The sequence below is a fragment of the Sapajus apella genome, unplaced genomic scaffold, assembly GCF_009761245.1.
Source record: "Sapajus apella isolate SASKATOON/1434 unplaced genomic scaffold, GSC_monkey_1.0 scaffold3, whole genome shotgun sequence".
Taxonomy (NCBI): Eukaryota; Metazoa; Chordata; class Mammalia; order Primates; family Cebidae; genus Sapajus; species Sapajus apella.
This window is the reverse complement of record NW_022436943.1, coordinates 45,548,304-45,562,035: the sequence shown is the minus strand read 5'-3', so window position 1 is coordinate 45,562,035 and position 13,732 is coordinate 45,548,304. Positions and strand designations below refer to the sequence as shown.

At 35.1% G+C, this 13,732-nt stretch overlaps 1 long non-coding RNA gene across 1 annotated transcript in view; it reads left to right on the top strand.

Moving 5' to 3' along the window:
• LOC116533174 overlaps window positions 1-13,732 on the top strand; it is a 148,449-nt gene that overhangs the window by 114,411 nt on the left and 20,306 nt on the right. The gene's annotated exons all lie outside the window — the stretch shown is intronic.

Sequence of the window (13,732 nt, the reverse complement as noted above, 5' to 3'; positions counted from 1 at the left end):
CCATAGGCTTTTCATTTTTTTCTACTCCCATAGGTTAAATTACCATTTATATGCCAATGATTCTTAAAATTGCATTTCTTTCTGGTATAAATCACTCTTTAAAACTTCTTTCTATGAACTCAACACCTCCTCCATTATTTCATCTAGGCAAATGCCTTCCAAACTCTCAGTAATTTATAAAGGAAACCTTGAATATCTCTGGTTTCCCGAAAGTTAAGTTTAAACTGTCCACATAAAGGGAGATGAAAGTTCTATAGCATAATACGGTGACTATAGTTAACAATAATGTGTTGTATATTTCCAAACAGCCAGAAGTGAAGATTTGAAATGTCCCTAGCACAAAGAAATGATAACTGTTAGCAGTGACAGATGTCCTAATTACCCAAATTTAATCATTACACATTGTATGCATGCATCAAAACATCACACGTACTCCATAAATAGGTACAATTTTATATTACTGAAAAAGAGAAAGAGGAAAACGGGAATGAAAGGAAGACTTTAGGATCTTTAGAATGTAAGTCCATCCAGTCTATATGTAAATGTCAATGTGCTCAAAATTTGCCAAGAGAACAAATAAGATCAAGACAGGACAGTGGTCAGGGCATTTAAGTTATCAGCAATGATCTTGGCAGGAGCTGCTTTGCTTTAATCAGTGTTGAGGAAAACAATCAGACATCACAAGCAGGAACAAGAATGGAAGGAACAATAATTCAATTGCTATACTGCTTTTATTTTACTACCTTGCAAAGAACCTGGTATATAATAGATACTTATTAAAGATTTTTTGAACAAATGACTAAGCTGGAACTCTGTATTTTCAATATCTTTAAAAGATTAGCAAATGTTTATCTGAAAAGGTCCTAGTAGTAGAGATTTTAGGCTTTGTGGATCATATTAGCTCTATCATGTAGGGCAAAGACAGCCATAAAACACCAGTTTCTCATAGAGTCATTCATAATAGAATTTCCATAAACTCCTGCTGCTATATCTATTTAGTTTAGAATATCAATGTCTGCATGATCTGCTTTCTCCTACTTTAGAGAAGATAAGCCATTCATACCCCTAATTAAGCTTTACCTCTTCCTCTCTGAGCTTTACTTTTTACATACCCAAGAATGCTGCTCTATCAACTGCCCCCTACCTTGTGTCTCAATTTCCTTCATTTCTTGAATTAATCTTATCAGGATACACACACTATTATTTCCCACATTTTATTACAAGGGAAACTCTCTTGATTTCACTTCCATCCTCCTGATGTCATCCCAACTCACTCCTCTCTTTAAAGACAAGTTCCTTTAAAGAATTGTTCACACTGTCTCCAGCTCCTCATTTCCTACTCTTCCTAAATCCACCACTACTAACAGAATTTTGCCTTTCTTACTGCATCACAAAAAAAATTACCCTTATCAGTGTCACCAGTGACTTCGATATTGCTGATGTCATCATTCTCCTCATTATTTTTATCTATCAAAATAATGTAACACTCCCACCCCGAAATACTCCTTCCAAGGAAATACTCCTTCCTTGGTGTCTGGGACATCACACTGCCCTTGTTGTTTTTCCTACAGCATTGCTCTTAATTCTCAGTCTCGTCTCTTTTCATCTCTTAAAAGAGATGAAAAAGGAAAAGGAGACTTTAACAACTAAGTGCTCTGAAGCATTTCCTTACACTTCTTAACTTGTCTATCTTCATTCACTCCCTTAATAATCTCATCAAATTTCATGGCTTTAGATTATATTTATTAAAAGCTTCCAAATTCATGTTTATAATGAGAAACCTCTCTTTTATTCTTGAGATTTCTATATTCAATATATATACAAGATCTCCACTCTTTTGTCTAATAGAATCTCATACTAAACTGAATTCCTGATTCCTTCTCATACCCATATCACGCCAAAAAATTATATCCTCACCATTTTCATCAAATTTATAACAAGTCCATTCTTTCACAAAACTTGGAGTCACATTATCTTTGACTTTTATCTTTGTCCAATATCTCATATCCGATCTATCAAAATAAATGCATAATGCAATCACTTTTTGTTACTTACAGTGCTTCCACTTTGGCCACATTGTCATTCTCTTTCACCAAGATTACTGCAAATATTGTCCACGTAGATTACCTTCTTCTGTCATTTCCCTATCTTGCCACAGTCTAATTTCAACAGAACAGCTAAATTGCTCTTTAAAAATAATCTAAAACTCTCTAATGGGCCTTTCTCTTTGTTACTTAGAATAAAATCGAAAGTCATTATAATGTATTCCACACTTTATATGATCTGGGTCCTGTTAATGGCCACCTGATAATCTTTCTTACTACTTTCCTACTTTCTCAATGCATTCTAATCATATTTGATCTTCCCAAACTATACCATTACATTTCAAACTCAGGACCTTTATACTTGCTGCTTCCCTTGCCTGCAGTTACGCACTTCTCTCGCCCCAGGAACACATACACATCTGTATGACTTACTTTCTTATTTTATGTATTTGCTCAAATGATATTTTCTGCTTAAGATTCTTCCCTATCACCCTATATAAATTTGCAATCCATGATCTAGAACTTTGCCAAAAACATAGTGAGCACTGAATTAATATTCATAACAAGTGAAAAAAGCGTGCATGTTTGGAAGGAATCAATTAAAATTGAAGTGAACAGAATACTGGTCATGACATGATCTGACGTTCCTTCTCCAAATATAGGCTTTTCTTTCTAATTTTTTATAGTCTTAAGTTTTTTTAAATTTAAATTTTATTTTAGGATACATGGGCATGTTTGTTACATGGGCTATTGCATACTGGTAGAAATTGGCTGTCTAGGGTACCCATCACCCAAATAGTGAACCTTGTACCCAGTAGATTATTTTTCAACCCTCACCTCTACCCACCCTTCTTCCTTTTGTAATCCCCAGTGTCTATTATTGCAATCTATATGTTCATGTGTATCCATTGTTTACCTGCTACTTATAAGTGAGAACAGCTAGTATTTGGTGTTCTGTTTTTGAATCAGTTCACTTAGAGTAACAGCCTCCAGTTCCATGCATGTTGCTGCAAAGTACATGATTTTATTCTTTTTTATGATTGCATAGTATTCCATGGTGTGTATTTACCATATTTTCTTTATCAAGTCAACTGTTGATGGACACTTAGGTTGGTTTCGTTACTTTGCTATTGTGAATAGTGCTGTGATGCACATACAAGGGCAGGTGTCCTTTTTAATATAATGATTTCTTTTCCTTTGAGTAGATACCCAGCAGTGAAATAGCTGGGTCAAATGGTAGTTCTATTTTTAGTTATTTGTGAAATCTCCAAACTGTTTTCCATAGAGATTAAACTAATTTACATTCTAACTTACAGTATATTAATGTTCCATTTTCTCCACTAGTATCTGTTGCTTTTTAACTTTTGAGTAATAGCCATTCTGACCAGGGAAAGATGATATCTCATTGTGGTTACAATTTGCATTTCTCTGATGACACTTAGGTTGAACACTGTTGGCTTTTTGTATTTCTTCCGTCTAGAAATGCTTATTCCCAGTTTTTTATGAGGTTGTTTCTTTCTTGTTGAATTGTTTCAGTTGCTTATACATTCTTGATATTAGTCTTTTTTACTGAGGCATAATTAGCAAATATTTTCTCCCGTTTGGTAGATTGTCTGTTTCTTGACTACTTCTTTTGTTGTGCAGAAGCTTTTTAGTTTAATTAAGTCCCATTTGTCAATTTTTGCTTCAGTTGCATTTTCTTTTGGGGTCCTCATTATATATTCTTTGCCTAGGCCAATATTTAGAAGAGTTTTTCCTAGGGTTTCTCCAGTGATTTTTATAGTTTCAGGTCTTATGTTTATGTCTTTATTCCATCATGAGTTAATTTTTGTACATAATGAGAGATCGCGATCCAATTTTATTCTTCTCCATATGGTGAGGCAATTTTCCCAGTATCATTTATTGAATAGGCTATCCTTTCTCCATTGTTTGTTTTTAACAACTTTGTTGAAGATCAGTTGGTTTTAGGCATGTGGTTTTTATTTCTGGGTTCTCTATTCTGTTCCATTGATCTATTTGTCTATTTTTGTACCAGTACCATTGCTGTTTTAGTTACTATAGCCTCATAGTATGATTTGAAGTAAGGCAATATTTACCTTCAGCTTTGTTCTTTTTTATTGCTTTGGCTACTCAGGCTCTTTTTTGGTAGGGAACTTTATAATTGTCCTTTTCTAATTCTGTGAAAAATAAATGATATTGGTAATTTGATAGAGATTACCAATCCCTATTTGTAGATTGCTTTGGGAAGTATAATCATTTTAATGATATTGATTCTTCCAGTCTATGAGCATGGGATGTTTTGTCATTTGTTTGTATCACCTGAGATCTTTCATCTCCTAAATTAAATGTACTCCTAGATATTTTTTGGAGGCTATTGTAAATGCAGTTGAGTTTTTGATTTGGTTTTCAGCTTGAACATTATACGTACACATAAATTAAAAATCAGAAAGGCTACTGATTTTTGTATACTGATTTTGTATGCTGAAACTTTACTGAAGTCATTTATCAAGTCTAGGGGTGTTCTGGAAGAGTCTTTAGGGTTTTCTAGGCATACAATTATGTCATCAGCAAACAGAGATAATTCGACTTCTTCTTTTCCAATTTGGATGCCTTTTATTTCTTTTTCTTTCCTAATTGCTCTGACTAGGACAGCCAGTACTATATTGAATAGGAGTGGTGAGAATGAACATCCTTGTCTTGTTCCAACTCTTCAGGAGAATGTTTTGAGCTTTTCTCTAATAAGTACAATGTTGGCTGTGGGTTTATCATATATGGCTCTTATCATTTTGATGTATGTTTTTGTTTTGAGACAGAACTTGCTCTGTTGCCTAGGCTGGAGTCCAATGGTGTAATCTTGGCTCACTGCAACCTCTGCCTCCAGAGTTCAAGCGATTTTCCTGACTCAGACTCCTGAGTAGCTGGGATTACAGGTGTGTGCCACCACACCTGGCTAATTTTTGTGTTTTTAGTAGAGACAGCATTTTGCCATGTCAGCCAGGCTGGTCTTGAACTCTTGATCTCAAGTGATCCACCTGCCTCAGCCTCCCAAAATGCTGGAATTACGGATGTGAGCCAGGGCACCCAGCCAGATGTATGTTTTTTTGATGCCTAATTTGTTGAAGATTTTTATCATGAAGGGATGTTAGGTTTTATATAATGCCTTTCTGCATATATTGAGATGATCATATGGTTTTTATTTTTAGTTCTGTTCATGTGGTGAATCACATTTATTGATGTGCAAATGTTAAACCATGCTTGAATCCCTGGAATAAAACCACTTCATTGTGAATAATTATTTTTTCTGTTTGCTTGTATTTTCTTGATAATTTCTACATCTATGTTCATCATGGTTATTGGCGTGTAGTCTTTGTTGTTGTTGTGTCTTTGCCTCCTTTTGATATCAGCATGATTCCGTTTTATAGAATGAGTTAGGGAGGTATATCTCCCCTTTGATTTTTCTGTAGTAGTTTCAGTAAGATTGATACCTGATTTTCTTTGTATATCTGGTAAAATTTGGCTGTGAATTCGTGTGATTCTGGGTTTATTTTTTTGATTGAAAATTTTTTATTATGGATTAAGTGTTTCTATTTCTTCCTGGTTCAGTCTTGGGAGGCTCTGTATTGCCAGGAATTTAACCATTTCCTCTAAGTTTTCTAGTTTGTGCCTACAGAAATGTTCATAGTAGTCTCTGATGATCTTTTGTATTTCTTTAGTTTCAGTTGTAAGATCGCTTTTATCATTTCTGATTGTACTTATTTACTTTTGATCTTTTTCTTGGCTAATCTAGCTAGTGGTCTGTCAATTTTGTTTATCCTTTTAAAGAACCAACTTCTTGATTAGTTAGTCTTTAAATTTTTTTTGGCCTCAATCTCATTTTGTTCTGCTCTGATCTTTGTTATTTATTTTCTTTTGCCAGCTTCAGGTTTGATTTTTTTCTAGTGCAATATTAGGTTGTTAAATGCCTATCTTTTTGGTGTAGGCATTTAATGTTATAAACTTTCCTCTTAGCACTACTTTTTCTGTATCCCAGAAGTTTTGGTATGTTGTGTCTCTGTTTTCAAAAAGTTTTATTTCTCCCTTTATTTCATCGCTTACCTAAAATTCATTCAGGAGCAAATTGCTTAGTTTCTATGTAGTTCTGTGGTTTGGAGAGTTCTTCTTGGTATTCTTTCATATTTTATTTTGCTGTGATCTGTGAAGATGCTTGATATGATTTCATTTTTTAAAATTTATTGAGATTTGCTTAATAGCCAAATATATGATCAATTTTTGTGAAGGTTACGTGTGCAGATGAGAAGAATGTATATTCTGTAATTCTTGCATGGAATGTTCTGTAAAAGTCTATTAGATCCATTTGGTCTACAGTTCAGTTTAAGTTCAGAGTTTCTTTACTGACTTTCTGTCTTGATGCTCGGTCTAGTTATGTCAGTGGGGTAATGATGTTAACCACTATTATAGTATTGATTTCAGTCTGTTTTCTTAGGGTTAGTAGTATTTATTTTGACAATCTGGATGTTCCAATTTTGAGAACGTATATATTTACAATAAAGTCTTGTTGTATTGAACCTTTCATCATTCATTATATGATGTCCCTTTTAATCTTTTTTTTTTTCCACTGTTGTTCATTTTAAGTCTGTTTTCTCTGATAAGAGGACATCTTCTCCTGCTTGCTTTTGTTTTCCATTGGTGTGATATATCTTTTTCCACTCCTTAATTTTAGTCTACAGCTACTTTAGCCAATAGGTGGGTCTCTAGTAGGTAGCAGATGATTAGGTCTTATTTTTCTAACCAAATTGCCACTCCGTATCTTTTAAGTGGCACACTTAGGCCACTTAACATTGAAAATTAGTATCAATATGTGAAGTTTGATTTCTGTCATTGTGTAGTTAGATAGTTGCCTTAGAGTTTTAATTGTATAATTGCTTTATAAAATCTATGAGCTTTGTATTTGTAGGTCACTTTATGAGGGCAGGTATTGTCTTTTCTATGTTTAGAACTCCTTTGAGATTTTTTTGTAGAGCAGGTATGGTGGTGATGAGTTCCCTTAGCAATTATTTGTCTGGGAAAGGCATCTTTTCTCCTTCAGTTATGAAGCTTAGTTTGGCAAGATATAAAATTCTTGGCTGGCATTTTTTTTTAAGGTTACTATTATAGTCTTCTGTTCTATCAGCTGGGCTATTGATGGGAGCTATAGTCTTAAATCTTTAAAAAATGTTAGTTGTCCCTCAAAATGTTTCAATAGAAACCAAGAATAAAACATGTATGGTACTGTGTTTCTAGACCAGTATTAGTTAATAGAGCTCATTATAAAATCAAATTCCTTAACATCTTGATTATATTTAGCACTAATTTGTTGTAATTAACTAATTAACTAAAATTACCAAGGCTCAAAATAATATTTTACAATCAATAACAGACTCAAGTACTAACACTGGATTTCGCAAGCCTCTAAATATTGAATATTAAATCTTTCCAATTCAATAGTGTAGAATGTTAGTTTTTCTTTTGAAGTCGTTGCCCATTGTGTGGAAAATAAGTCTATCTGCCTGACAGAAGTTTAGTAGAAAGACAAGAAAATGCATCCTGGATCACACAGGTTGTTGTTTTCTTCTCTTGAGAGTAGTTCATCCCTAATGACCTCCCACTCCTCTTGCTATTGAGTCAGAGTAGGGCCAGAGAGGACCTAGGTTTGGGGTTTAATATTATTTTGATGGGGACCTTAAAAACCACTATTTTTGGAGATTCCCTTCATCTATAATTATGGTATTTGTACATTTTCCAAACATAGTTTCATTAATCTAAAATGTTGCCCTACAGTAACCAGAGACTGGATAAATTATTGGTAAGTGCCAGATGGATCTGCATTTGAATTTTGTCTCTAACAGTCAGATATGTGATCCTGAGCAAAAATTTTTTTTCTCTCAAACTCAGACTCCTCATCTGAAATATACATAATAGCAGCTACTTCACAGTGTCTTTATGAGCATTAAGTACAATTTATTTCATGTACCGACCACATGGCTTTTTAAAATATTTGTTAATTTAATTCTTTCCTTATCTTTATGGAAAAAGGTGAGTGATTTAGGCCTAAAACCCAGAAGTTAGCATTGGTTCATAGAGGAAGAAATGGTAGATACTGAAATTTTTGTTCTTACCAAAATGTATACAACAGCTTGAATTTTGTCTATTGTTTTATATGAGGGAACAGAGTTCCCAGAGTAAACGATTCACATTCCCATCATAATAGTTTTCTAAGTCAAAGCTTCTTTATCATTGCAGTACATGTTATATTTCTTCTTTGCCAATTTTTTCCATAACACACAAAATTAATAATCAAAGGATCAAAGTAAGTTATTATATGAACATTTTAACAAAATCTGATGTATATGAAATTCTTAGGTAGTGATCAATTATATTCATTCTTTGATCCTCATAACCATTGAAAATGGATATTAGTATTATTACTTTCATTAGCAGTTTTAGGAAATCATGAAAAAATATTAGGAGACATGCCAGATCCTAGTGACACTGTCACAGAACTGAAGCTTGAAGTATTTTGTTTCTAAGGAAGTATCTCATTTTAATTATATGATTATCTTTCAGAAACCTTAATTATTATATATTAATAAATAATACAGCAACGTAATAGTACAAATAAACAGCAACGTAAAATTAGGAATGCTATGTAAGACATGACTGGTTTGAAACCCACTGTCCAACAAACCTTGTTTAATATATTTTCTGAGGTCAGCTAGTATCTCCAAAAAGTTTGTACATATGCATTTTGAAAAAAAATAATTCTAAGTTAATACAATTATAGGAATATAAGAGGCTAGAACAGAAAGAATCCTGAGAGAATATCTGGACCAATATCCTAATTTTACAGATGGTAAAGCTAATGCCCAGTAATCTTGCCTAGGATGTCCCAGCCAGTTAGAGGCAGAAGCAAGGGCAAAGCATGGATTTACTGCCTTAAGCATTTTCTTCATCACAGCCCACTTGTATCTGTGAATTTGGTCACTATATGTCTAATGCTATATTCCCAGGAAAGCTCTGCAGCACAAAGAAAAGAGATTTGTGTTTACCTACTGCTTATCTATCTACATGAAATTGGGCACATTCCCTCCAAATTATTTTCCAAACAGCAAAAAAAAAAAAAAAACAACAAAAAATGGTATATACAATTATTAAAATAATACCAATTTAAGAAATGCTTTAATTTAGGGTCTTTAAAAATCAGACCTCTGGACTGGAGTTTGTGTACATGTAGATCTTAGAGAAGGTGATGCTGGGAAGCATAATGAGGAAGTAGGAACCTGAAAGCAGTAAGGGAGGTATAATACATCATGCCTCTAAGTGGTATATTAATGGATAGTTTACCAGAGTGGATGACTAATAAGTCTCAATCTCTGGGCTAGTCTGAGAAATCATATGGAATATAGCTGTAGTATCATATGGAATATAGTTGTAGTATCTTGCATCCAGTTCCTGTGGAAAGTAGGCCTCGGTCCTGAGATCTCGCAAATAACTGAGGGAGAAGAACCTCTCTGGGGTGACCCGGTCATGGCAGCTGTACACCCTGTTAGCCTTTTCTCGCTTCTGTGCTAGTTCAAATCATCCTCCCATAAAATATCTTAGAGAAGAGCACAAGTCTGTCAGCTCCCACTGCATTGGTTTACAGTATCTTTCTATAAGAATCCTTTGATGTCTCCAGCCCATAGATAAGAAGTGTTGCGCACAATACTTGTTGCACACAGCTCACCTCCTTGCCTGGGTGCCCATGTGGGGGTGGGCCCTCCCCTTTCTTGTACACAACGCTCTACTACTGCGCACAGCACAGCCCCCTACTGTGCACCGCCTGCCTCTCTGCCCAGGTGACCTAATGGGGTGGCCCCTTGCTTGTTACTCACATGATTATGTATGTCCTATCACTAAGCCTATAGGTGACCTCACTTAGCGACCCTTCCCCCTGCCTTGTACCTAATAAATGCAGATGCTTCCGGACAATCGGGGCCTCCCCTGACTCCGCGCATAGGCGGCATGGCCCCTGAGCCCAGCTGCTCTTCTCCAGTTCCTCTGAGTCCTGTCTTTTTATTTCTAGGATCCTGTGCCTTAGCACAGCTATAGGGGACACCCCACGGCCCTGTAGGGCTGTGGCCCTACAGGGGTTCGCTGATATCTTCTGCCCATTTTTAATTGGGTTGCTTTTTTATTGAGTTTTAGAAGTTCTTGGCACAAGTCACATATTAAATATTTGATTTGTGCATAACTCTGTGTTCAAGCTTATCTTTTCATTTTCTTAAGATTTTTTTAAAAATATAGACATTTTTAATTTTAATGAAATCCTAATTTATCGCTTTTGTTTTCTTTTATGGACCATAATTTTAGGGTTATATCCATATTCACTTAACCTCAGGTCAGAAATAATTTCTTCTGTTTTCTTCTAGATAGCTTATCATTTAATGTTTTACAATTAGTACTTTAATTTGCGTTAGTTGTATATATTGCAAGGTATGGACCAAAGCTACTGCTTTTGCATATGGGTACTAGTCATTCCAGCAACATTTGTTGAAAGGCTAATCTCTGTGTCGTTGTTGTTGTTGTTTGAGACAGAGTCTCTCAGTTCTCCAAATTCTAGCACTTTCTTCTTTCTGAACCCAGTACCATCTCCTCAATTCAGGGAGTTCTCTGGGTTCTAAGTTCCTATTTCCTGCACTGAAGTCTAGAAATTATCTCAAGGCAGTCAATCAGAGAAATCTTTAGGCTCATCTCATTTGTTTCCCATCTCTCAGGGATTATCATCCTTTCTTCCTGATTTCTAGTGTTTACAAAACTATTGTTTCTAATATATATTTCGGGATGTTAACTTGTTTCAGGTAGCAGAGTAAACCTATTGCCCAGTGTTTCATCTTAGTCAAAAGCCAAATTTACCATTCCAGAGCCTCATTTTCCTATGTGATCAGAGACAATAAATAATAATTTTAAAATATTATAAATTGTATAGAATAATAAGAATATAAAAAATTAATGTGAACAGGCCTTAAAAATATTACATAAGGCTGTAGGGAATCAGAAGATTAATGTGACAAAGGAAATAATATTGTACACCTTGGCTTCTGTACAACATGTAGTAGCTCAGGGCATTTTCTTCCTGCCATTTGGGCAGTTGGAAGAGTACACAATATTTAGGTTACATAAAGTTCAAGCTGAGGGGTTTTGCCTGCCTTAACTACTAAATTATGTTGGCAGCCTTTTGGTTGTTGTTAAATGCATTATTCAACTGACCCTAAATCCTGGCATGGTGACATGCTGGTATATCTCATTCTGACTTGAGGATTTGGATGAACATCATGATGTTTCTTTGGTTACAAAACTGTTATTAACTTATATTTCTCTCCATTGGAGCAGGAACTATGCTATGCTATTAAATTGGAGAGGAAGTCAGCCAAGGAGGAGGAAAGTTGACTACTCAAATGGCCTGACTGCCAAGTGATGCTAAGCCCAAAGAAGAGCTTCTGGACCATCACAGAGAAAGCTAGTCTCTCACTTAGCTATACCAGTTTGGAGCATGTACAGAAGCAAGATTCCTAATTGGTAAAATGACTATTTGTGAAATGCAACAACATACTACGTTTATATCCAACCTATATTCTTGGGAGAAGAAACTTGGACATCAAGCAATTAGGGATTATTTTGCTCAAAATGCACTAAGGAAAAAAAAAATGTAACTAACTACTCAGTATTCGACTCCAGGAACAAACACTTAATTCCCTCTGCCTTTACTTTTTCCTCTCACCCAAGCTCAGCTCTAATAAGAAGGGCTCAAACAAAAATAAATTAAATTATGTATTCCCAAACACTGTGCTAACTGCAAAGATGACAGGCATAAATAATATGCTGTGGCCCAAGAATTTTGAGAATGTACAAAAATGTTTATAGTACCCAAATTCAGTATACTCACTTTATTCAATTGCTTTCTTCCCAAATTAATTGAGAATAAGTAGGAATAAAGCATATGATAATTTACTGGTTTTAATTTCTTAAAACTTTATGCAAGCCCATTTTGAGTATTGTCAAGTATTTTACTTTGTGGCAGAAGGAAGATATTAGTTTGGTATAAATAATTAAATCTGGTTGACTGCTCTAGGACCCAGCGAGGAATAGCATGACATGATAGAAAATGACTGAACTGGGATCAGAAAACATTGCTTATGTTCTAGATAAGCCACACATTAGTTAAGTTAAATCTCTTCACAGAGCCTCATTTCCTACAACTTTACATTGGGGACGAGGAAGACATTTACATGGAGAAGAGGAAAACATTAAAAACATATACTTTAAACAACATGAACAGGAAAAAATGAAGTAATGTTATGTGAATGTTTTTATAAAACGTCAGTGGTTTGAAAAATTAAAATACCACATAGTAGAGTCATCTTCTTGCCCACCTAAAATCTATGCCTTTCCTTTCCAGTTGGTTCTAAGATACTGATGCTCAGTAAGAGACTACTTTTCCTTATCACCATTGTATCCAGGTGGAAACTTAATCACCAATGAAGAGTAGGCAGAAGTGATGTCACTTCCAGGTCGAAGTAATTAATAAACAATGCTTCCTTCTATGCTCACTTCTCCTCCTACTGGCTGGATTCAAAAACCTTCTAAGACCTAGATCATGGTAAAGCCATTCTCTGGACAGAGGCACAGTCTACTTAGCAGTGAGAACTATCTTAGATTGTGTAAGGAATAAGTAAACAATTCTTGAGAGATGTTTATGTGCTGTACTTAGAATTACCTAATTAGCATAGTCTGTGGACTTTTGCTTTCAGACAAGAGGAAGCGAAATGGAACAGATTTGCTCCCAACTGAAACAACCAAAGATATAAAATAATGGTTTGCCAGACATTGAACATCAATCAGTGAAGGAGAATGATCTTTAAGAAAGAAGGAAAAAAATGAAGTGAACCTTATGATTGTCACAGTCTCCTGCCTTGAAAGAATATTCAGGTTGCAAAAGGAAAACTCAGATAAAGTACACTGGAGACTTTGAGATGAAAAAATGGTGTTAAGATTCTGGGGAAACTATGACAACTAGAGTTCATAGGTGGAGTACCAGAAAGAAGAGAGCTGTGCAGTAAGGTAACTCTGGAGAACTGGAGAGGACCTCCTCTCCTGCATGTAGCAGCATTCAGCTGGATACTGTTCAGCATATTTTCTTTCTTTTTTAATTATTATTATACTTTAAGTTCTGGGTATATGTGTAGAACATGCCAGTTTGTTACATAGTTCAGCATATTTTCATGAGGAAAATACCTGAGGTGAGAGAAAGTACAATCTGAAAGGATTAGAGGTACAGGTAACCTATGCTTAGAAAGAGCCAGGAATAGTGTTTGCTCTGAGCAATCAGATTGAAACAAAATCATGATTCCCAGGACATTGAATTGAATATGCAGAAGAATCACATCTCAGAAGTGGGAAATAATTAGCCCTGGATGGAACACTGCTTTTAAAAATCTTTCTTTTTACTAACAAATCTTAAAAGTAAGTTCTGTAAGTATCAAACTGTGTGTCCAAGGAACTTAACTGCATCGCAGGGCAAAATTCAAGAATATACGATAGAAATGCAAAAATAAGGCCTGGCGCGGTGGCTCACGCCTGTAATTCCAGCACTTTGGGAGGCCGAGGTGGGC